The sequence below is a fragment of the Salmo salar genome, chromosome 26, assembly GCF_965601325.2.
Source record: "Salmo salar chromosome 26, fSalSal1, whole genome shotgun sequence".
In the NCBI taxonomy this organism is placed as follows: domain Eukaryota; kingdom Metazoa; phylum Chordata; class Actinopteri; order Salmoniformes; family Salmonidae; genus Salmo; species Salmo salar.
In genome coordinates this window covers 37436721-37461103 of record NC_138316.1, presented here as the reverse complement: position 1 = coordinate 37461103, position 24383 = coordinate 37436721, and the positions used below count along the sequence as shown (strand labels likewise).

The 24383-nt window shown below is 42.5% G+C and overlaps 1 protein-coding gene and 1 pseudogene across 2 annotated transcripts in view; both read left to right on the top strand.

Annotated features, from left to right (window-relative positions):
- LOC106587725 (cell migration-inducing and hyaluronan-binding protein) overlaps positions 1 to 24383 on the top strand; it is a 177594-nt gene that overhangs the window by 28322 nt on the left and 124889 nt on the right. The gene's annotated exons all lie outside the window — the stretch shown is intronic.
- LOC106587776 (toll-like receptor 13) lies at positions 15514 to 21475 on the top strand (annotated as a pseudogene).

Here is a 24383-nt window from a genome sequence, read left to right as displayed (position 1 = left end):
CACTCAGAGATGCTTAATGCACACGGCCCCTGGGCGCATATTCACAAAGCATCTGAGTAGGAATGCTGAATCAGAATCAGATACCCCTTCTTAATCATTATGATTTAGACAGTAAACTGACCCGAGATCAGCACTTCTACTGGGTTTGAGAACACGGGCCCAGAAGATTGATGTTAGCTATGAGATTTAGCTCAGAGGTAAAATTTGTTCTGGAGTCATACAGACAACTCAAGTTGAAAGTCAGTCTCATCAGGTTAGGGTCAAAGGTTCTGTGTGTGTGTGTGTGTGTGTGTTGTCTGCCTCGCTGCTGCCTTGCATCATTTCAACATGACAGTGTGGTTTCTAAACAGCCCTGTTTTCCACTAGTCAACCAGGAGAGAGACATGCTGACACATAGTTGTGTATTGTTAACAACATCACTAACCTGATCCTACAGTACATTGTCTTTGTGGCTTTATGTTTGTGTTACTATCAGTTAAATCTATCTAGAACACACACACACACACACACACACACACACACACACACACACACACACACACACACACACACACACACACACACACACACAGCTAACCCGATCCTACTGTATAGAGCATTTTCATGTCTGTTACTTAAGTCCAATCTGTCTGGAGAATGACATTCTCAACCAGAGCCAAGGTGTCAGTTACACAAAAACATCTCTCCTGTCATGTCTTTATCCTCCTCTGCTCTCCTCCTCTTCCTCCCCCCAAGTATCTGTATTTCCATCTAGCGTTATTCGCGGTGAACACAAGTTCAGGCAAATCTGTATTACAAAATGATACATTCCTGTTTGACGTAACTTAAGCAGTCACCTTCTTTATAGGGAATCCATTTCCTGCTGGATTGAATGGAACATGATATATTTAGTTCCATATTGTGCTCCTTTGTTGGGGGACTATCTGGATCTAAGCTCAGCATGTTGATTGGATGGAAAGGCCTTGATTGGTGGAACCTCACCTCACCCCTAGAGGATTAGATTTGTTGTCACCACTCATGTGCGGGTGCATATGCACCAAGTACGCACAAATACAGGCACGCATAAACACTCATACACACACAAGCTGCTGTAAGTCTATGATAACCTGCTATAGGAAACAGTAAAGCTGCTGTTAGTCTATGATAACCTGCTATAGGAAACAGTAAAGCTGCTGTTAGTCTATGATAACCTGCTATAGGAAACAGTAAAGCTGTTGTTAGTCTATGATAACCTGCTATAGGAAACAGTAAAGCTGCTGTTAGTCTATGATAACCTGCTATAGGAAACAGTAAAGCTGCTGTAAGTCTATGATAACCTGCTATAGGAAACAGTAAAGCTGCTGTAAGTCTATGATAACCTGCTATAGGAAACAGTGAAGCTGCTGTTAGTCTGTGATAACCTGCTATAGGAAACAGTAAAGCTGTTGTTAGTCTATGATAACCTGCTATAGGAAACAGTAAAGCTGCTGTTAGTCTATGATAACCTGCTATAGGAAACAGTAAAGCTGATGTTAGTCTATGATAACCTGCTATAGGAAACAGTGAAGCTGCTGTTAGTCTGTGATAACCTGCTATAGGAAACAGTAAAGCTGTTGTTAGTCTATGATAACCTGCTATAGGAAACAGTAAAGCTGCTGTTAGTCTATGATAACCTGCTATAGGAAACAGTAAAGCTGTTGTTAGTCTATGATAACCTGCTATAGGAAACAGTAAAGCTGCTGTTAGTCTATGATAACCTGCTATAGGAAACAGTAAAGCTACTGTAAGTCTATGATAACCTGCTATAGGAAACAGTGAAGCTGCTGTTAGTCTGTGATTACCTGCTATAGGAAACAGTAAAGCTGCTGTTAGTCTATGATTACCTGCTATAGGAAACAGTAAAGCTGCTGTTAGTCTATGATAACCTGCTATAGGAAACAGTAAAGCTGCTGTTAGTCTATGATAACCTGCTATAGGAAACAGTGAAGCTGCTGTTAGTCTGTGATAACCTGCTATAGGAAACAGTAAAGCTGCTGTTAGTCTATGATAACCTGCTATAGGAAACAGTAAAGCTGCTGTTAGTCTATGATAACCTGCTATAGGAAACAGTAAAGCTGCTGTTAGTCTATGATAACCTGCTATAGGAAACAGTAAAGCTGCTGTTAGTCTGTGATAACCTGCTATAGGAAACAGTAAAGCTGCTGTTAGTCTATGATAACCTGCTATAGGAAACAGTAAAGCTGCTGTTAGTCTATGATAACCTGCTATAGGAAACAGTAAAGCTGCTGTTAGTCTATGATAACCTGCTATAGGAAACAGTAGAGCTGCTGTTAAGTCTGTGATAACCTGCTATAGGAAACAGTAAAGCTGCTGTTAGTCTATGATAACCTGCTATAGGAAACAGTAAAGCTGCTGTTAGTCTGTGATAACCTGCTATAGGAAACAGTAAAGCTGCTGTTAGTCTGTGATAACCTGCTATAGGAAACAGTAAAGCTGCTGTTAGTCTATGATAACCTGCTATAGGAAACAGTAAAGCTGCTGTTAGTCTATGATGACCTGCTATAGGAAACAGTAAAGCTGTTGTTAGTCTATGATAACCTGCTATAGGAAACAGTAAAGCTGCTGTTAGTCTATGATAACCTGCTATAGGAAACAGTAAAGCTGCTGTTAGTCTATGATGACCTGCTATAGGAAACAGTAAAGCTGCTGTTAGTCTATGATAACCTGCTATAGGAAACAGTAAAGCTGCTGTTAGTCTATGATGACCTGCTATAGGAAACAGTAAAGCTATTGTTAGTCTATGATAACCTGCTATAGGAAACAGTAAAGCTGCTGTTAGTCTATGATAACCTGCTATAGGAAACAGTAAAGCTGCTGTTAGTCTATGATGACCTGCTATAGGAAACAGTAAAGCTGCTACACCGTGGTTGTTTTTGGAAGTCTAATTGGACCCCGTGCTGCCTTTAATCCTGTCCAGCACAAAGCAGACCACCAGGTGTATGTGTGTGTGTGTGTTGTCTGTGTGTGTGTGTGTGTTGTCTGTGTGTGTGTGTTGTCTGTGTGTGTGTTGTCTGTGTGTGTGTGTGCGTGTGTGTGACAAACTACTGCTGTGTGTGCGCGTGTGTCTGTGTGTGTATAAAAAATGACCTTGACCTAGATGTGGGGCAGCTTTCAATAGAATCCAACTATGTCAGGAAACAGCATAAGAAGTTACCTCTACAACACAAAGGCTGAGTCTCAAATGCCATCCTATCCCCTATATAGGGCACTACTTTTGACCAGGGCCCATAGGGGTTTTGCCATAAGTTTTGCACTATATAGGGAATAGGGCGGCATTTGGGACACAAACAGATGTACAATGGTCAGGAATGACAATATTCTTAATATAGGCATATATTTTGGAAGGAGCTGTTACACACACACACACACACACACACACACACACACACACACACACACACACACACACACACACACACACACACACACACACACACACACACACACACACACCCCGTACACCTTACCTTGTGCCTGTCTGCCAAGGAGTACACGCTCCACTGATCATGTTGCGTGTTGATGACACCCGTACTGTCTTAGCGTGTTCTTAGCATGTGGAGTTTGATAGTGACATGGAGTCAGTCAGATGGGGGTTTACTGGATGTGTCTCTATGTGACTCACCAGGTGAATCCAGGTGAAAGATCCCTTATCGATGTCACTTGTTAAATCCACTTCAATCAGTGTTGATGAAGGGGAGGAGACAGGTTAATTAAAGAAGGATTTTCAAGCCTTGAGACAATTGAGAGATGGATTGTGTATGTGTGCCATTCAGAGGGTGAATGGGCAAGACAAAATATTGAAGTGCCTTTGAATGGGGTATGGTAGTAGGTGCCAGGCGCACCAGTTTGAATGTATCAGAAGAACCGCAATGCTGCCGGGTTTTTCCACGCTCAACCGTTTCCCATGTGTATCATGAATGGTCCACCACCCAAAGGACATCCAGCCAACTTGACACAACTGTGGGAAGCATTTGAGCCAACATGGGACAGCATCCCTGTGGAACGCTTTTGACAATTGAGGCTGTTCTGAGGGCAAAAAGGGGAGCAACTCAATATTAGGAAGGGGTTTAATGTTTTGTTCACTCAGTGTACGTAGGTTTCATATTGTGTCATTACTTGTCAGTGGAAGACTGATCTCATGCTATAGGAATTCTGATGATCATAGCTGGAAAGCATCTCTTTCTGTCTGTCGGTTTCTCTGTGTCTCTCTCTCTCTCTCTCTCTCTCTCTCTCCGCTCTCTGTCTGTCTTTTCTCTCTCACTCTAGCTCTCTCTTCCTCTGTCTTTCTGCACTCTATTCCTCTGTCTTTCTGCACTCTATTCCTGTCTTTCTGCTCTCTCTTCCTCTGTGTTTCTGCACTCTCTTCCTCTGTCTTTCTGCACTCTCTTCCTCTGTCTTTCTGCACTCTCTTCCTCTGTCTTTCTGCACTCTCTTCCCCTGTCTTTCTGCACTCTCTTCCCCTGTCTTTCTGCACTCTCTTCCCCTGTCTTTCTGCACTCTCTTCCCCTGTCTTTCTGCACTCTCTTCCCCTGTCTTTCTGCACTCTCTTCCCCTGTCTTTCTGCACTCTCTTCCCCTGTCTTTCTGCACTCTCTTCCCCTGTCTTTCTGCACTCTCTTCCCCTGTCTTTCTGCACTCTCTTCCCCTGTCTTTCTGCACTCTCTTCCCCTGCCTTTCTGCACTCTCTTCCCCTGTCTTTCTGCACTCTCTTCCCCTGTCTTTCTGCACTCTCTTCCCCTGCCTTTCTGCACTCTTTCTGACTTTCTTTCTTTTTCTTCTGTTTTCTTCACTTTTTATCGTCTATACCACTGTCTTTCTCTCTCCTCTCCTCTAATGGCAGAAAGCTAGCTTCATTTCAAAAGGAAGGCCCTATAACGTCCAGATCTTTTCATAAATCATGAACCTTTCTCTCTCTCCCTCTCATCCTTTTCTTTCTCTCTGTCTATTCCAGTGCCTATTCCTCCCACAGCCCTCTGATTACCTTTGTCTTCCACCCTGCTGTGTGCTTCAGCCATGATGTAATACCAGCCTAATCTAAGCTGAGCTTCATTTGGCAGTGCTGCTATTTACCTGTTTTTTTTTATACAGAATTTACCCCAGAAAGTCCTGTTGAGCTTAGGAGAAGTGGTATAGTCTGCTCAGCTCTGTACATCTCTCTCTCTCTCTCTGTCTGTCTCTCTCTCTCTCCTACTGCTCCTGGCCTATGTTCTGGTTTTGACAGAAATGAAAGGAACATTGGCTTCTCTTCAACAGCGCTGTTTTAAACGTCTGAAGCCATTCCTGTCAGAAACGATACGCTCCAAAACATTGGCTCGTCATCGCAGTGTTTCCACACATGCATGCATCCACTCAAGCACACACACACACAAATGTATTTCCGTTTGCTTTGTGTGCTGAATGTTTTGATAAAGCCTGGAATAAAAGAAAAAGGGCGACCTATAATTACATTGTAAACATATTTATCTCCAGACAGACAGCAAAATGCACATATGTACAGTATAGGCCTATATCTCTGTGTCAGACCGGGTTTCAATGCCTTCCCTTTCATTTTGAGGTATTATAGTTATTGATATTGCTTAGATTACCTTATCTAATGTTTTGTATTGATGTATTTCTCAGAGGCTTTTTCACACATTCCCGTTCCACTCCATCCATATTGCATCCTGTCCCATGTCACATATTAAGTAGCTGTGGAGGCACCAATAAGTCATTATCCTTCCTGCTTGTTGTTTCGGCCAATGAGAGGGTTTTCAGACCGCCTTATCTATCATCGGACACAACAACAATTCATGCAGAACAGCTTCAGTTTGCAGGAAATGACTGTCTTTTTGAGTGGTTATTTTCTGGATGTAAGAGCTGGTATTTACCCTGACTTTGCCTTAAAGGGATAGTTCATCTAAAATACATGGAATTAGACATGAAACACAGAAATGATAATATCGTTGATATTGACTTACATTGGGTTTTTTGCCACGAATGCAAACAAAAGTTATATTTCGGAGACATTGGCCAGGTAAATATACCAAACATGGAATGCTACATGGAATGCTACCTTAAAGAATAATTTGGATTAACTATCCCATTAAATGTGTGACTTTGGTCTGCCTCTAAAAAACAGAAGTGCTGAAGGAGTGTGTCTTTGGCTGGGAAAGACTGGTCCTAGGATATCTGCGAACCTCTAGTTGTAGTTAGTGAAGAGTAGAACTATAGTGCCCTGTTAGAAAGAAAACACACTTGAGTGCTCGCTAACCTGTTATTACATAGGCCTGTGATTTACCGTGTGGTGCTGAGTGGACATCGTGGCACATTGTAAAGGGGCTGTGTCTGTGTCGAGGCCTGACATCTTTTATGCAAGTGTGTGGCTGAGTTGGAGAGGAAGAAAGAGTTCCACCCATTAATACACTGTGTGTGTGTGTGTGTGTGTGTGTGTGTGTGTGTGTGTGTGTGTGTGGTGTGTGTGTGTGTGTGTGTGTGTGTGTGTGTGTGTGTGTGTGTGTGTGTGTGTGTGTCTGTGTGTGTGTGTGTGTGTGTGTGTGTGTGAGGCCTTACTTGTCTTAAATAGAAACCATTCAGATCAGATGAGCAGACACTTGACTGAAGCCGTCCCGGAGAACCCTTTCTCCTCCTGAGACAAAGATGAGAAAGGGAAGGAGGGAGGGATGAGAAAAGGAATGAAATGAGTGAAGACTCACCATATGAGGCATCTAGTCGCTGCTCTGCTCTCACCACTGAAACTAAAGCTCTGCTGAGCTTCGCATGGCAAAACGGAGAAATTCTCAAGATATCAGACAGGAATTGTTTTGATATTTTAATATGGCATAATAATATGGCATAATAGACTTCAACTTATTGCTTTCAACGTCAAAACTAAGGATTGGTAGAAAGACTAAATTCACCTGGGGTTTTAGCGTTTGTGTTTTTAGGTTTTATAACTGACTGTAATTACGTCAGAAAACCTTTAAATATGTCAAGCCCGTGACTTTGTTGTGACTGAAATTTGGCTCAGAGTTTTCTCAGTGTTCCTAACGTCAACTCCTAATGTTCCTCTGACTGGGGAGTTGGAGTCAGTCATTTGGCTCTGTGAGGCTGATGGGGGACGTTAGGTTTAGACAAGCGTATACACACACACACACACACACACACACACACACACACACACACACACACACACACACACACACACACACACACACACACCACACACACCACACACACACTAACGTGCACATGCGCAACAGCAAACCATTTCAACCTTGCACACTGTCTGCCAGTTTCCATCAAAACATTTCTCCAGATGAATGGAAAAGATAGGCACCATCTAAAATAATGTAAGTGACATTCAACAAGTTATTAAATAATTTCAGCCTGACATGTCGCCCGCCAGACTCCATCAAAACAAACAGTCCTTGTCTTTCCTGTTTGTTTTTCTGACAGACAGACAGACAGACAGACAGACAGACAGACAGACAGACAGACAGACAGACAGACAGACAGACAGACAGACAGACAGACAGACAGACAGACAGACAGACAGACAGACAGACAGACAGACAGACAGACAGACCTTCATTATGTTTTTCTAGCAGACAGACAGACAGACAGACCTTCATTATGTTTTTCTAACAGACAGACAGACAGACAGACAGACAGACAGACAGACAGACAGACAGACAGACAGACAGACAGACAGACAGACAGACAGACGCCTTCATTATGTGTTTCTAGCAGACAGACAGACAGACACCTTCATTATGTTTATCTAGCAGACAGCAACATTTGAATAGAAAGACAGCTGACATTTAGAGGCAGACATTTCTGTCATTGACTCATGACCAAGCCACTCTGTGTGTGTGTGTGTGTGTGTGTGTGTGTGTGTGTGTGTGTGTGGTGTGTGTGTGTGTGTGTGTGTGTGTGTGTGTGTGTGTGTGTGTGTGTGTGTGTGGTGTGTGTGTGTGTGTGTGTGTGTGTGTGTGTGTGTATGGTGAAGCAGTAGGTATTTTATGAAACCGACTGGCACAATTAACAACGTCTCAACAATGAACTGATGGTGTGAGAGAAAGACAGGAGGAGAAGACGGATTGATGAACTGATGGTGTGAGAGAAAGACAGGAAGAGAAGACAGATTGATGAACTGATGGTATGAGAGAAAGACAGGAAGAGAAGACAGATTGATGAACTGATGGTGTGAGAGAAAGACAGGAGGAGAAGACAGATTGATGAACTGATGGTGTGAGAGAAAGACAGGAAGAGAAGACAGATTGATGAACTGATGGTATGAGAGAAAGACAGGAAGAGAAGAGAGATTGATGAACTGATGGTGTGAGAGAAAGACAGGAGGAGAAGACAGATTGATGAACTAATGGTGTGAGAGAAAGACAGGAGGAGAAGACAGATTGATGAACTAATGGTGTGAGAGAAAGACAGGAGGAGAAGACAGATTGATGAACTAATGGTGTGAGAGAAAGACAGGAGGAGAAGACAGATTGATGAACTAATGGTGTGAGAGAAAGACAGGAGGAGAAGACAGATTGATGAACTAATGGTGTGAGAGAAAGACAGGAGAAGAAGACAGATTGATGAACTAATGGTGTGAGAGAAAGACAGGAGGAGAAGACAGATTGATGAACTGATGGTTTCTTTCTTTCTTTCTTTCTTTCTTTCTTTCTTTCTTTCTTTCTTTCTTTCTTTCTTTCTTTCTTTCTTTCTTTCTTTCTGTCCCCTCCCCTCCCCTCCCCTCCCCTCCCCCTCCCCTCCCCTCTCCCCCTCTCTGTAAGGTGAGGTCAGTGGTGCCTGTTTAAGAGGTGTGTGTTCAGTGAGTTGTGGGAAGATAAAGTCAGTCTTGACATTTTCACATACGCTGATGACTTTTCCGGAAGCTCTAATTTTCCTGTGTGTGTGTGTGTGTGTGTGTGTGTGTGTGTGTGTGTGTGTGTGTGTGTGTGTGTGTGTGTGTGTGTGTGTGTGTGTGTGTGTGTGTGTGTGTGTGTGTGTGTGTGTGTGTGTGTGTGTGTGTGTGTGTGTGTGTGTGTGTGTGTGTGCGTGTGTGTGTGTGTGTGTTTTTCTGATTCCCGTCAGACAGGCTGTGCCTTTTTGAGGGGCTTCAAATGTTACCCTCATTACCTGTGTGTGTGTTCCCTCATTCTCACAGAAAGTTATATCCCTCGGTCCCTACCTCCCTCTCTCAAGTTGACACACTCTTCCCTCGTAGTCACACAGAAATACATCTACGCCGTCGTTGTTACAGAAATACACCTACGCCGTCGATGTTACAGAAATACATCTACGCCGTCGTTGTTACAGAAATACATCTTGGCCCCGATGTTACAGAAATACATCTACGCCGTCGTTGTTACAGAAATACACCTACGCCGTCGTTGTTACAGAAATACATCTACGCCGTCGTTGTTACAGAAATACATCTACGCCGACGTTGTTACAGAAATACACCTACGCCGTCGTTGTTACAGAAATACACCTACGCCGTCTTTGTTACAGAAATACATCTATGCCGACGTTGTTACAGAAATACACCAACGCCGTTGTTACAGAAATACACCAACGCCGATGTTACACAAATACACCAACGCCGATGTTACAGAAATACACCTACGCCGATGTTACAGAAATACACCTACGCCGATGTTACAGAAATACACCTACACCGAAGTTGTTACAGAAATACACCTACGCCGTCGTTGTTACAGAAATACACCTACGCCGATGTTACAGAAATACACCTACGCCGAAGTTGTTACAGAAATACACCTACGCCGACGTTGTTACAGAAATACACCAACGCCGAAGTTGTTACAGAAATACACCTACGCCGATGTTACAGAAATACACGTACGCCGATGTTACAGAAATACACCTACACCGAAGTTGTTACAGAAATACACCTACGCCGTCGTTGTTACAGAAATACACCTACGCCGATGTTACAGAAATACACCTACGCCGACGTTGTTACAGAAATACACCTACGCCGTTGTTGTTTCAGAAATACACCTACGCCGACGTTGTTACAGAAATACACCAACGCCGAAGTTGTTACAGAAATACACCTACGCCGATGTTACAGAAATACACCTACGCCGACGTTGTTACAGAAATACACCTACGCCGTCGTTGTTACAGAAATACACCTACGCCGTTGTTGTTACAGAAATACATCTACGCCGTCGTTGTTTCAGAAATACACCTACGCCGTCGTTGTTTCAGAAATACACCTACGCCGTCGTTGTTACAGAAATACATCTTGGCCCCGATGTTACAGAAATACATCTACGCCGTCGTTGTTACAGAAACACATCTACGCCGACGTTGTTACAGAAATACACCTACGCCGTCGTTGTTACAGAAATACACCTACGCCGTCGTTGTTATGGAAATACACCTACGCCGTCGTTGTTACAGAAATACATCTACGCCGTCGTTGTTACAGAAATACATCTACGCCGTCGTTGTTACAGAAATACATCTTGGCCCCGATGTTACAGAAATACATCTACGCCGTCGTTGTTACAGAAATACATCTTGGCCCCGATGTTACAGAAATACATCTACGCCGTCGTTGTTACAGAAATACACCTACGCCGTCGTTGTTTCAGAAATACATCTACGCCGTCGTTGTTACAGAAATACATCTACGCCGAAGTTGTTACAGAAATACACCTACGCCGAAGTTGTTACAGAAATACACCTACGCCGTCGTTGTTACAGAAATACACCTACGCCGATGTTACAGAAATACACCTACGCCGACGATGTTACAGAAATACACCTACGCCGACATTGTTACAGAAATACACCAACGCCGAAGTTGTTACAGAAATACACCTACGCCGAAGTTGTTACAGAAATACACCTACGCCGATGTTACAGAAATACACCTACGCCGAAGTTGTTACAGAAATACACCTACGCCGAAGTTGTTACAGAAATACACCTACGCCGACGTTGTTACAGAAATACACCTACGCCGAAGTTGTTACAGAAATACACCTACGCCGAAGTTGTTACAGAAATACACCTACGCCGAAGTTGTTACAGAAATACACCTACGCCGAAGTTGTTACAGAAATACACCTACGCCGATGTTACAGAAATACACCTACGCCGAAGTTGTTACAGAAATACACCTACGCCGAAGTTGTTACAGAAATACACCTACGCCGAAGTTGTTACAGAAATACTCTCTACATTGTGGGGGTCGGGGGTCACCTTTCTCTGACAAACACACAACATCTTTATACCCCATGTGAATGACATGTATTACCAGTCATCTGCATGACTCATGACTGTGCTAGCCCACTGAGCTAAAGCCTAGCTCACTCTCACCACCTCAGCTACACATACACAAGACACAAAACACACAGCTCAAAACACACAACACACAGCTCAAAACACACAACACACAGCTCAACACACACAGCTCAACACATGCAGCTCAACACACGCAGCTCAACACACGCAGCTCAACACACGCAGCTCAACACACGCAGCTCAACACACGCAACTCAACACACGCAGCTCAACACACGCAGCTCAACACACACAGCTCTACACACGCAGCTCAACGCACGCAGCTCAACGCACGCAGCTCAACGCACGCAGCTCAAAACACACAGCTCAAAACAGACAACACACAGCTCAACGCACGCAGCTCAACGCACGCAGCTCAACGCACGCAGCTCAACGCACGCAGCTCAAAACACGCAGCTCAAAACACACACAGCTCAAAACACGCAGCTCAAAACACACACAACACACAGCTCAAAACACGCAGCTCAAAACACGCAGCTCAAAACACGCAGCTCAAAACACGCAGCTCAAAACACGCAGCTCAAAACACACAGCTCAAAACACACAGCTCAAAACACACAGCTCAAAACAGACAACACACAGCTCAAAACACACAGCTCAACACACACAGCTCAAAACACACAGCTCAACACACAAACACAGCTCAAACATAGTTACATTACAGAAAGGGAGCAATGAAGGTTGTATAAGAAACCAGGATAACATTCTAAAATCCTGTTAGGGAAAACAACAGTCTGAGGACAGAAGGGGTCAGAGGTTAAATAATACTATTGACTAAGCTAGAAAGAAAGACTTTGCTCTTTGGAGTGCTGTAGACAATAATAGCTTTGGGATAATGCACTGTCAGAGTGACTAAGCTACCCCTGGGAAGCTACAGAAATTCTAGATTAGGGCAGACATTTTGATTGATTTATTGATTGGTTGTTTGGTGGGTTGCTTGATTTGCATGGACAAAGCTGCTGCACAGACACAGATATAGTTTGCGTCCCAAAGGCACCCTATTCCCTACATAGTGGACTACTTTTGACAAGTTCCCTTTGGGCTCTGGTAAAAAGTAATGCATTGTATAAGGATATAATACACCCCTTGTATGCATCCTATATTCTCCATATAGAGCCTAAAGGGAAATTCTCATTTTATTACCAAACCCTCAACATCTGGTGTTGGGCCCTAGCCAGAATACAGGCACTTTGATGCTGCTGTGTGTGTGTGTATTGCTGTGTGTGTGTGTGTGTGTGTGTGTGTGTGTGTGTGTGTGTGTGTGTGTGTGTGTGTGTGTGTGTGTGTGTGTGTGTGTGTGTGTGTGTGTGTGTGTGTGTGTGTGTGTGTGTGTGTGTGTGTGTGTGTGTGTGTCTGGCAACATCTGAAAGGCTCTTGTGAAGATGAATAGTAATAATAATGATGATGAGACAGTGTTCAGCACCTCTCTGTTGATGTATCCCTGAGCCAGCCCACACTCCCAGCCCCGCCAATAAAACCCAAGAGAGAGAGAATTGAGAATGCACACAGACACACATACATGCCGCATGAACACACACTCAGAGGAATGTCACGTGCCACCTTAATTGTGGACCAGCGGAGGGTGGATGGAATGATTAACACAGACACTGAAATCTTGAAGGCCAAGTGTTTCACCCCTCTTCTTCCCTTCTCTCTTTCTCTCACAGCCTTTATTTTTCATATTGAGACGATATTCTGATTTCCTGGCTGTGGGTGTCTGTGAGTATAACAGAACTCATATGGCAGGCCAAAACCTGAGAAGATTCCATGCAGGAAGTGCCCTGTCTGACAATTTGTTGTCCTTCTAGATTATCTTTATCAAAAATACAGCATCTCTGCTGTAACGTGACATTTTCTAAGGCTTCCATTGGCTCTCAGAAGGCGCCAGAAAGTGGATTGAGAGCTCTGCAGTCTCTGGGCTAAGTACAGCAGCTCTGTTTCTTACTGGCCTGTCTGGGGACAGTGACACTGGAGATGCGCGTTCATGTGAATTCTCAATTTTTTTCTTTCAGTCTTTGAATGAATACAATGTCGCCCGGTTGGAATATTATCGCTATTTTACGAGAAAAATCGCATAAAAATGTATTTTAAACAGCGTTTGACATGCTTCGAAGTACGGTAATGGAATATTTTGAATTTTGTTGTCACGAAATGCGCCCGCGCGTCACCTTTCGGATAGTTACCTGAACGCATGAACAAAACGGAGCTATTTCAATATAACTATGGATTATTTCGAACCAAACCAACATTTGTTGTTGAAGTAGAAGTCCTGGGAGTGCATTCTGACGAAGAACAGCAAAGGTAATCCAATTTTTCTTATAGTAAATCTGAGTTTGGTGAGCGCCAAACTTGGTGGGTGTCAAATTAGCTAGCCGTGATGGGCGGGCTATCTACTCAGAATATTGCAAAATGTGCTTTCGCCGAAAAGCTATTTTAAAATCTGACACCGCGATTGCATAAAGGAGTTTTGTATCTATAATTCTTAAAATAATTGTTATGTATTTTTTAAACGTTTATCGTGAGTAATTTAGTAAATTCACCGGAAGTTTGCGGTGGGTATGCTAGTTCTGAACATCACATGCTAATGTAAAAAGCAGTTTTTTGATATAAATATGAACTTTATTGAACAAAACATGCATGTATTGTATAACAAAATGTCCTAGGAGTGTCATCTGATGAAGATCATCAAAGGTTAGTGCTGCATTTAGCTGTGGTTTTGGTTTTTGTGACATATATGCATGCTTTGAAAATGGCTGTGTGATTTTTTTTGGGCAGGGTACTCTCCTGACATAATCTAATGTTTTGCTTTCGCTGTAAAGCCTTTTTGAAGTCTTGTCTTTAAAATGGTGTAAAATAGTCATATGTTTGAGAAATTGAAGTTATAGCATTTATGAGGTATTTGTATTTCGCGCCACACGATTCCACTGGCTGTTGACTAGGTGGGACGCAAGCGTCCAGCCTTGCCCAGGGAGGTTAAATCAGTCATTTCATTGTCTGCATAAAAGGACACACAGAAGAAACCTCAACAAATGCTTTTGGTGGTTAGTTTCAAAGCATCACAATAACAGTTTTTATTTATGTTAGCATTACGACTTCCATAGTGACTATTGTCATTTGAAGTTCGATGCCATCATGGCAGCCATTGAGATTTTAACTAAACTATAGTTGGCAGTCTGCTATAGTTGGCATGCTTTAGTTGGCAGTCTGATAATTTTTCCTCTCCCCTGGGGAATGAGAACAAGGACAAATAAGATGAACTTTTTTGAAAGGAACCTGTAGATCTTTAAAAATGACAATAATAACATTGGAAGAGAGATTGTAGCTAAAGCTAAAACCACTAGCCTGCTAAACATCTGTAGTCTGTTGGTTCCAGAAGGTAAGTAGTGCTGTGTTGGTTTTAATAATGACCTGTTGTTCCACCTCATGACTCCCATCAGATTAGACCAAGTATCACCCTGTGTGTGTATGTGGTGTGTGTCAGATCAGCCAATGGTAGACCAGCCGTGTGTGTGTGTGTGTGTGTGTGTCACATGCCATGTCTAATTCAGGCCATTACACAGTTCTAGTGCAGCTCCACAGAGGGCCCAATTAGAGTAGATTACATTACATTATTAAGGGGATGCTGGCCACTCCCTACATGGGTGTTAAAGTGCAGAAGTGTGTGTGTGTGTGTGTGTGTGTGTGTGTGTGTGTGTGTGTGTGTGTGTGTGTGTGTGTGTGTGTGTGCAGATGTGAGGCCAGCCGTGTGTGTGTGTGTGGCCGCGTGTGTGCGTGTATCACCCCACACAAGGCCAGCCCCAGATGTGTAATCAATGCCAGACATAGATACTTAGAGTTCATCAGTCTGTGTTCTCCTACATGAAGTTACTCTTAGTAGTAACAGTGACATAACTATTGTATGAAAACTACACAAACCATATGTTTTGTATAGTTTTTTGTATACAGCAGTTAGAATACAAACATGTAGAGAGTGGTGTGTGTGTGTGTGTGTGTGTGTGTGTGTGTGTGTGTGTGTGTGTGTGTGTGTGTGTGTGTGTGTGTGTGTGTGTGTGTGTGTGTGTGTGTGTGTGTGTGTGTGTGTGTGTGTGTGTGTGTGTGTGTGTGTGTGTGTGTGTGTGTGTGACCTGCTTCCAGACGACATCTGATAACTGTGTATGTCAGATATATAGGCCATGCTAACCACTACCTCACACATGGAGGAGGTGAGAAAGAGGTGAGTTAAAAAATAATCTTATCTGTGACCTGCAGTCTCTCTCAAAGTATCTTACAGTTAATAAAAAAAGACCAGGAAGAGATGCAAAAGCCATATATAGTAGACAGATGAAGAGAAGATGCACACAAATACAACATAGCTAACAGACACTGCAGTGGAACAACGGCGGTTCTTTATTCCATTGGACATCTAATCCCAACAACGCCTCATCCCATTGGACAGAGGAGCATTCTGAATATAAATCATCAATCTCATTGGACATTTGTTAACCAACCTACCACTCAGTCTACAGCTGTACAAAGCAACTGTCTGATTTGATATGCAGGATAGTCAATATGTCACAGTCATTGACGAACCTGCACTTTACATCAGAAGAGAGTCATTTTGAGACATCAGAACTGCTCTGACACCAACAGAGCTGTTTTTGAACTTCCTTATTTCGATTGTCTTCAAGAGGTGAGTTTTTCATTTCTTGACGCTCGCCGGTTAGAAAATGGAGCATTTGGAGCACTTGCCTTGCGTTACTTTCACATCACAAACATCACCTCAGAGCAGTTCTGTTTGATAAATCTGAAATGGCTGGATTTAAAATGCAATAAAATCTATTTAAGGGACATGGTAAACTGAGGTTCTTATACCTAGGTGATAACAGGATTTCTCAGATTACAGAGAACAGTTTCTTTGCCCTACACAGCTTGGAAACCCTAACGCTGAAAAATAACCCAGTCATAAACATCTGCATTCATCCACCTCACCTCCCTAAATGACATATATTTAGACTTTCCTCCTCCTCCTGGTGAGTCACAGACAAGTTCGAAATCTGACCCATATATTTGGTGTCTTCCCTCAAGGACTGACTCACATGAATATCAGCTCCTGGAGTACTCTCAACATCACCATCGACAGCACCCCAAAACAAGACTTTGCCGTTCAGCTCACCACCCCATCTAATGTGATTTTCCAAGACTGCTGGAGACCATTCTTCCAGTCAGTTGTCTACCTCATGACTATGACAGGATATCTCCTGTGTGGGTCTCACTTTGCTGCAAAGTACTTCACCTCCCTGCAGGAGTTTGAGTTCCAGTTTGAGTTCCAGTTGGTTTTCTCACCAGAGTTTGTGGACATGAGTGACCTGAACAGGCTTGTGCAGCTAAGGTGTCTGACGCTGATGAAAGTGGACCTCATCGTTCAGCCAGCTCTGGGCATCATGTTCCACAATCTGACCAGACTGGAGAGCGTGAACCTTATTGAATGTAGGATCCTCACTCTGGAGAAGGAGCTGAGCAGAGGCCTGAAGTCCCTAAGTGTGATTAAATGTCATGCTATAGTGGAATTCAGCATGTTGGACAGCCTTCCAGAGCCCCTCACCATCCTGAGGTTTATGGAGTTCTTTGGTCCTCACCTGCACTGCAGCTGTGATAATGCCTGGCTGGACAACTGGGCCAGGAGACAACAACATGTCCAGGTCATATTTTGGCTTGAGGGAGAGCTGGAGATGCAAAAATGAAAATGGTATCCAGAACTTCCGCAGGTACTCGGAGGCCCACTGTTCCCTGGATGTGCGTTTTGTCCTGTTCACCTGCACCTCCCTGGATCTGCTCCTCTTCATACTGGTGGTGCTGCTCCATCAGCTGGCTGGGGACTACCTGCTGGCCTTCTGCCACATTGCCCATAGTTGGCTAGAAGAGGCGGTGCAGAGGCCCAACCCCAGAGGGCGCTACCACTATGATGCCTTTATGTCATACAGTGGTAGAGACGAGCGCTGGGTGCTGGAGCAGCTGCTGCCGGGCCTTCTGCAGAGGGAGCCTCCCTTCCTGTGTCTCTGTCTGCACAGTAGGGACTTCCAGCTGGGGAAGGAAATCGTGGACAACAGCACAGACAGCCTCTACGGCAGCCACCACACTCTGTGTCTGGTGAGTCGTCACTACCTGCGCAGTAACTGGTGCTCCTTGGAGCTGCAACTGGCCACCTGTCATCTGCTGGTGGAACACACAGACATCCTTATCCTGGTCTTCCTGGAGGACATACCCCACTAGGCAGCTGTCTGCCCACCACCGCCTGGCCAGGCTGGCCAGGACCTACCTGGACTGGCCCCAGGACCCGGCTCTGCAGCCAGCCTTCTGGGACTGCCTGTGGACCAAATTGGCCCCTCCTGAACAACTCCCTGCACAGTAACACAACACATAGATAGGAATACATGTCAACCTGTCTACCATGGCAGGGGTATTCAATATTTATATACATAAACATTTTTGCTTTTGATGTTTTGTTCAGTACTATTATAATTAGTTTAATGTAATGTATACTCTATGACTTACCTAATACCAAACCTACAAACTAACTAGGGCTGAGATATTTGTGTTACTAACAAGTGCATTGCACAACCAACAATGCAGCTTTTCAAGGGCAATATCACAAACGTTCACAGCGATCACGTTCACGGTTAACTCTGCAGATGTAGGTTCAATTAGAAATTGCCTATGTTAACCTCTATGGGCTAGGTGGGACGTGACCAACCCACTCTATTCAACAGCCAGTGAAACAGCGTGGCGCGAAATACAAAACCTCAAAAATGCAATAATTTCAATTTTTCAAACATACGACTATTTTACATCATTTTAAAGATAAGACTCTCGTTAATCTAACCACATTGTCCAATTTCAAAAAGGCTTAATAACAGCAAAAGCAAAACATTAGATTATGTTAGGAGAGTACATAGACCAACATAATCACACAGCCATTTTCCAAGCAAGCATATATGTCACAAAAACCCACAACACAGCTACATGAAGCACTAACCTTTGATGATCTTCATCAGATGACACTCCTAGGACATTATGTTATACAATATATGTATGTTTTGTTCAATCAAGTTCATATTTATATCCAAAAACAGCTTTTTACATTGGCGTGTGATGTTCAGAACATGCATTCCCAACTTCCGGTGAATTTACTAAATTACTCATCATAAACGTTGACAAAATACATAACAATTATTTTAAGAATTATAGATACAGAACTCCTTTATGCAATCGCTATGTCAGATTTTAAAATAGCTTTTCGGCGAAAGCACATTTTTCAATATTCTGAGTACATAGCTCAGCCATCACGGCTAGCTATTTTGACACCCGCCAAGTTCGGAGCACACTAAACTCAGAATTAGTATTAGAAATATTGTATTACCTTTGCTGATCTTCGTCAGAATGCACTCCCAGGATGGCTACTTCCACAAGAAATGTTGTTTTGGTTCCAAATAATCCATAGTTATGTCCAAATACCTCCGTTTTGTTCGTGTGTTCAGGTCACTATCCAAAGGGTAGCGCATTTCGCGAGCGCATTTCGAGACAAAAAAATTCAAAATGTTCCATTACCATACTTAGAAGCATGTCAAACGCTGTTTAAAATACATTTTTATGGTATTTTTCTCATAAAATAGCGATAATATTCCAACCGGAAAATAGTGTATTCATTCAAAGAGGAAAAGAAAAAACAGCGTGCTCGCGGGAACGCGCATATCCAATCTCTTTGTCACCAGGCAGACCACTGAGAAACTGAGCTACTATACTCTGCCCAGAGACAGAAGACACCTCAATCCGCTTTCTGAAGGCTTTAGAGAGCCAATGGAAGCCTTAGAAAGTGCAACGTAACCACACAGACACTGTAGTTTTGATAGAGAATCAAAAGAAGAACTACAAATTCTCAGACAGTTGCTTGGAATTGTCTCAGGTTTTTGCATGCCATATGAGTTCTGTTATACTAACAGACACCATTCAAACAGTTTTAGAAACTTCAGAGTGTTTTCTATCTAAATCTACTAATAATATGCATATTCTCGTTTCTGGGCAAGAGTAGTAACCAGTTTAAATCGGGTATGTTTTTTATCCGTCCGTGGAAATACTGCCCCCTAGCCCAGACAGGTTAAGTGCTGTGTACTTGTTGAAAGTGCAACTGATTTGAATCCCGGCCTAGTTAACTACAGTGCCTTCAACAAGTATTCACACCCCTTGCCTTTTTCCACATTTTGTTGTTTTACAGCCTGAATTTAAAATTGATTAAATGGAGATTTTGTGTCACTGGCCTACACACAATAGCGCATAATCTCACAGTGTTATGTTATGAATTATGTTTACATATTAATTAAAAATAAAAAGGTGAAATGTCTTGAGTCAATAAGTAATCAACTCATTTGTTATGGCAAGCCTCACTCTGTGAAATAATAGTGTTTAACATGATTTTTGAAGGACTCCCTCATCTCTGTACTCCGCACATACAATTATCTGTAAGGTCCCTCAGTCGAGTAATCAATTTCAAACACAGGTTCAACTGTAAAGACCAGGGAGGTTTTGCAATGCCTCGCAAAGAAGCGCACATATTGGTAGAAGGGTAAAAATAAAAAAATCAGACATTGAATATCCCTTTGAGCATGAAGTTATTAATTACACTTTGGATGTTGTATCAATACACACAGTCAATACAAAGATACAGGCAACCTTCCTAACTCAGTTGCCAGAGAGGAAGGAAACCGCTCAGGGATTTCACCATGAGCCCAATGGTGACTTTAAAACAGTTACAGAGTTTAATGGCTATGATAGGAGAAAACTGAGGATGGCTCACCAACATTATAATTTCTCCACAATACTAATCTAAATGACAGAGTGAAAAGACGGAAGCCTGTAAAGAATACAAATGTAAAAGAACATGCATCCTGTTTGCAATAAGGCACTAAAGTAAAACTGCAAAAAATGTGGCAAAGAAATTAACTGTCCTGAATACAAAGCGTTATGTTTTGGAGCAAATACAACACATCACCGTGTACCACTCTTCATATTTTCATATTTCGTGGTGGCTGCATCATGTTAAGGGTATGCTTGTCATTGACAAGGACTAGGGAGTCTTTTTAAGGATAAAAATAAACTAATTAGGGCTAATCCTAGAGGAAAACCTGGTTGTCTACTTTCCAACAGACACTGGGAGACAAATTCACCTTTCAGCGGGACAGTAACCTAAAACACAAGGCCAAATATACACTGGAGTTGCTTACCAAGACGACATTGAATGTTCCTGAGTGGTCTAGTTACAGTTTTGAATTACATTGTCTTGAAAATCTATGGCAAGACATGAAAATGCAATTATCTAGCAATTATCATCAACCAACTTGACAGAGCATGAACATTTCAAAAATAATAATATGTGAATATTCTACAATCCAGGTGTGTAAAGCTTTTAGACATACACAGAAAGACTCCCAGCTGTAATCACTGCCAAAAGTGATTCTAATATGTATTGACTCAGGGGTGTGAATACCTATGTAAATTAGATATTTCTGTATTTCACATTTTCAATGAATTTGCTAAATTTTCTAATAACATGTTTTCACTTTGTCATTATAGGGTATTGTGTGTAGAAAAAATATATTTAATTTCAGGATGTAACAACAAAATGTGGAATAAGTCAAGGGGTGTGAATACTTTCTGAAGGCACTGTAAAACCCCTTTCAGACATGTGGGACGTGGTGACTTGAAAGCTCCTTGGCTACAGCATGTTTTTTTTTGTCTGAAAGATTACACTATGGCTTTTTAAATGCCGCCACGAAACCCGCCACAAAACCTGTTCTAGGTTCGAAGCACCACTGAACGGGCATTTGAACTTGTCTGTAAAGCAATGCTTCTTCTTGAAGCGGGACTAACACCCATCACTAGGCAACCAGAACTGTCAATCAAATGATCTGCGTTCAGCCCACTCTCATAAGAAAAGTACTTTTAAGTTTGTGAAATAAAATGTCTTACCAATACATTTAGTAGAAAGAAAACACATCTGTCTACCCTACCATAAAAAACTGCAGAAAAACAACACAACAGCACATCAATCAGCAATGTTTATAGTTTAATAATAGTTTAATCCGGTCTAATTAACTACAAGGGGTGTGAATACTTTCTAGCTATCTACATTATAGCTATGTATTAAAAACCAATAAATCAAATTAAAATGTATAGATAAGATAATATAGTCGTGCTGTACGAACTAGTCTCAGGATAAACCACTTTGAGATGGAAATACAAACCATTTATAATAAATATTAACTGATAGTCACTCTCTACATGGGTCTCAAAACTCAGAAGTGTGTGTGTGTGTGTGTGTGTGTGTGTGTGTGTGTGTGTGTGTGTGTGTGTGTGTGTGTGTGTGTGTGTGTGTGTGTGTGTGTGTGTGTGTGTGTGTGTGTGTGTGTGTGTGTGTGTGTGTGTGCACGTGCCACAGTTCCTACTGAAATCAAATGCATTCATAGAGAATGAATGAATGAATGAATGAATTTGATTTATCTAAAGCTCAGTGTGAATCTCTGTGTCAAAATGTCACAGTGAACTAATTCGTTCTGCTGTGTTCTCTAAATATTAACACAAAGTCACATGATGGATTAGTAAAATAACGAATTCATGCATTAGCTTTCATTAGTTTAACACGTACTGAACAGGATTACAGGGGGACCTGATCCTAGATCAGCACTCCTGATTTAAGACGCTTCATACACACGGGAATCAAGAGTGTCCTTGTAGCTTCTAAGCTCATCTCAGTATTAGACATGTTGCTTTAGGACAGCTGTCTGACAGTACTCTCTGTGTAATCCATTATGGGTGGTATTAGACATGTTGCTTTAGGACAGCTGTCTGACAGTACTCTCTGTGTAATCCATTATGGTGGTATTAGACATGTTGCTTTAGGACAGCTGTCTGACAGTACTCTCTGTGTAATCCATTATGGGTGGTATTAGACATGTTGCTTTAGGACAGCTGTCTGACAGTACTCTCTGTGTAATCCATTATGGTGGTATTAGACATGTTGCTTTAGGACAGCTGTCTGACAGTACTCTCTGTGTAATCCATTATGGTGGTATTAGACATGTTGCTTTAGGACAGCTGTCTGACAGTACTCTCTGTGTAATCCATTATGGTGGTATTAGACATGTTGCTTTAGGACAGCTGTCTGACAGTACTCTCTGTGTAATCCATTATGGTGGTATTAAACATGTTGCTTTAGGACAGCTGTCTGACAGTACTCTCTGTGTAATCCATTATGGTGGTATTAGACATGTTTCTTTAGGACAGCTGTCTGACAGTACTCTCTGTGTAATCCATTATGGTGGTATTAGACATGTTGCTTTAGGACAGCTGTCTGACAGTACTCTCTGTGTAATCCATTATGGTGGTATTAGACATGTTGCTTTAGGACAGCTGTCTGACAGTACTCTCTGTGTAATCCATTATGGTGGTATTAGACATGTTGCTTTAGGACAGCTGTCTGACAGTACTCTCTGTGTAATCCATTATGGTGGTATTAGACATGTTGCTTTAGGACAGCTGTCTGACAGTACTCTCTGTGTAATCCATTATGGTGGTATTAGACATGTTGCTTTAGGACAGCTGTCTGACAGTACTCTCTGTGTAATCCATTATGGTGGTATTAGACATGTTGCTTTAGGACAGCTGTCTGACAGTACTCTCTGTGTAATCCATTATGGGTGGTATTAGACATGTTGCTTTAGGACAGCTGTCTGACAGTACTCTCTGTGTAATCCATTATGGTGGTATTAAACATGTTGCTTTAGGACAGCTGTCTGACAGTACTCTCTGTGTAATCCATTATGGTGGTATTAGACATGTTGCTTTAGGACAGCTGTCTGACAGTACTCTCTGTGTAATCCATTATGGTGGTATTAGACCTGTTGCTTTAGGACAGCTGTCTGACAGTACTCTCTGTGTAATCCATTATGGTGGTATTAGACATGTTGCTTTAGGACAGCTGTCTGACAGTACTCTCTGTGTAATCCATTATGGTGGTATTAGACATGTTGCTTTAGGACAGCTGTCTGACAGTACTCTCTGTGTAATCCATTATGGTGGTATTAGACATGTTGCTTTAGGACAGCTGTCTGACAGTACTCTCTGTGTAATCCATTATGGTGGTATTAGACATGTTGCTTTAGGACAGCTGTCTTACAGTACTCTCTGTGTAATCCATTATGGGTGGTATTAGACATGTTGCTTTAGGACAGCTGTCTGACAGTACTCTCTGTGTAATCCATTATGGTTGTGTATTACAGCAGTGGGGAGACATATCCGGGCTGTAGAGATCAGCTGTCAGGTAGGGAGACATCACAGGCAGATGAATGTGCTACAGACCATTTTCCATCTTGGGCAAATGACAGGGCAGCTCTGTCTAACCAACTATTTAATACTGCGCCAGGCCAGGCAAAGAAGCCAGGCATCAGACTTTCAAATGGAAGTGTGAGTGTGAGGGGGGAAGCATGTGTGTGTGTGTGTGTGTGTGTGTGTGTGTGTGTGTGTGTGTGTGTGTGTGTGTGTGTGTGTGTGTGTGTGTGTGTGTGTGTGTGTGTGTGTGTGTGTGTGTGTGTGTGTGTGTGTGTGTGTGTGTGTGTGTGTGTGTGTGTGTGTGTCTGTGTGTAATACCTTGTCTTGCATCTGACTTGCAAATAGCAGAGATTTGGACACGGCCCTTGTTTACGTTTGTGTGCTCTCCGTGGCTCGTTGATGCATGGCACATGCAGATGAGGTGAACTTGTTAAAATCCCAGATTGCTGCTTTCGGGAAAAGTTATCAACGCGATGCGTTAGCGCTGCTCGGCCGTTTGTCAGCTCCCATTTATCAGACAACCTTGTTATTTATGTGTAGTTCAGTCTCGCTACTTCCCACCATGCAACAGGGATTGTTTGTGAGTGCAGCGGATAGAAAAAGCCTGATGCATAATTTCTGTCCATTTTTTCTCACCTATCAAGCCACTCTAATATATTAGTT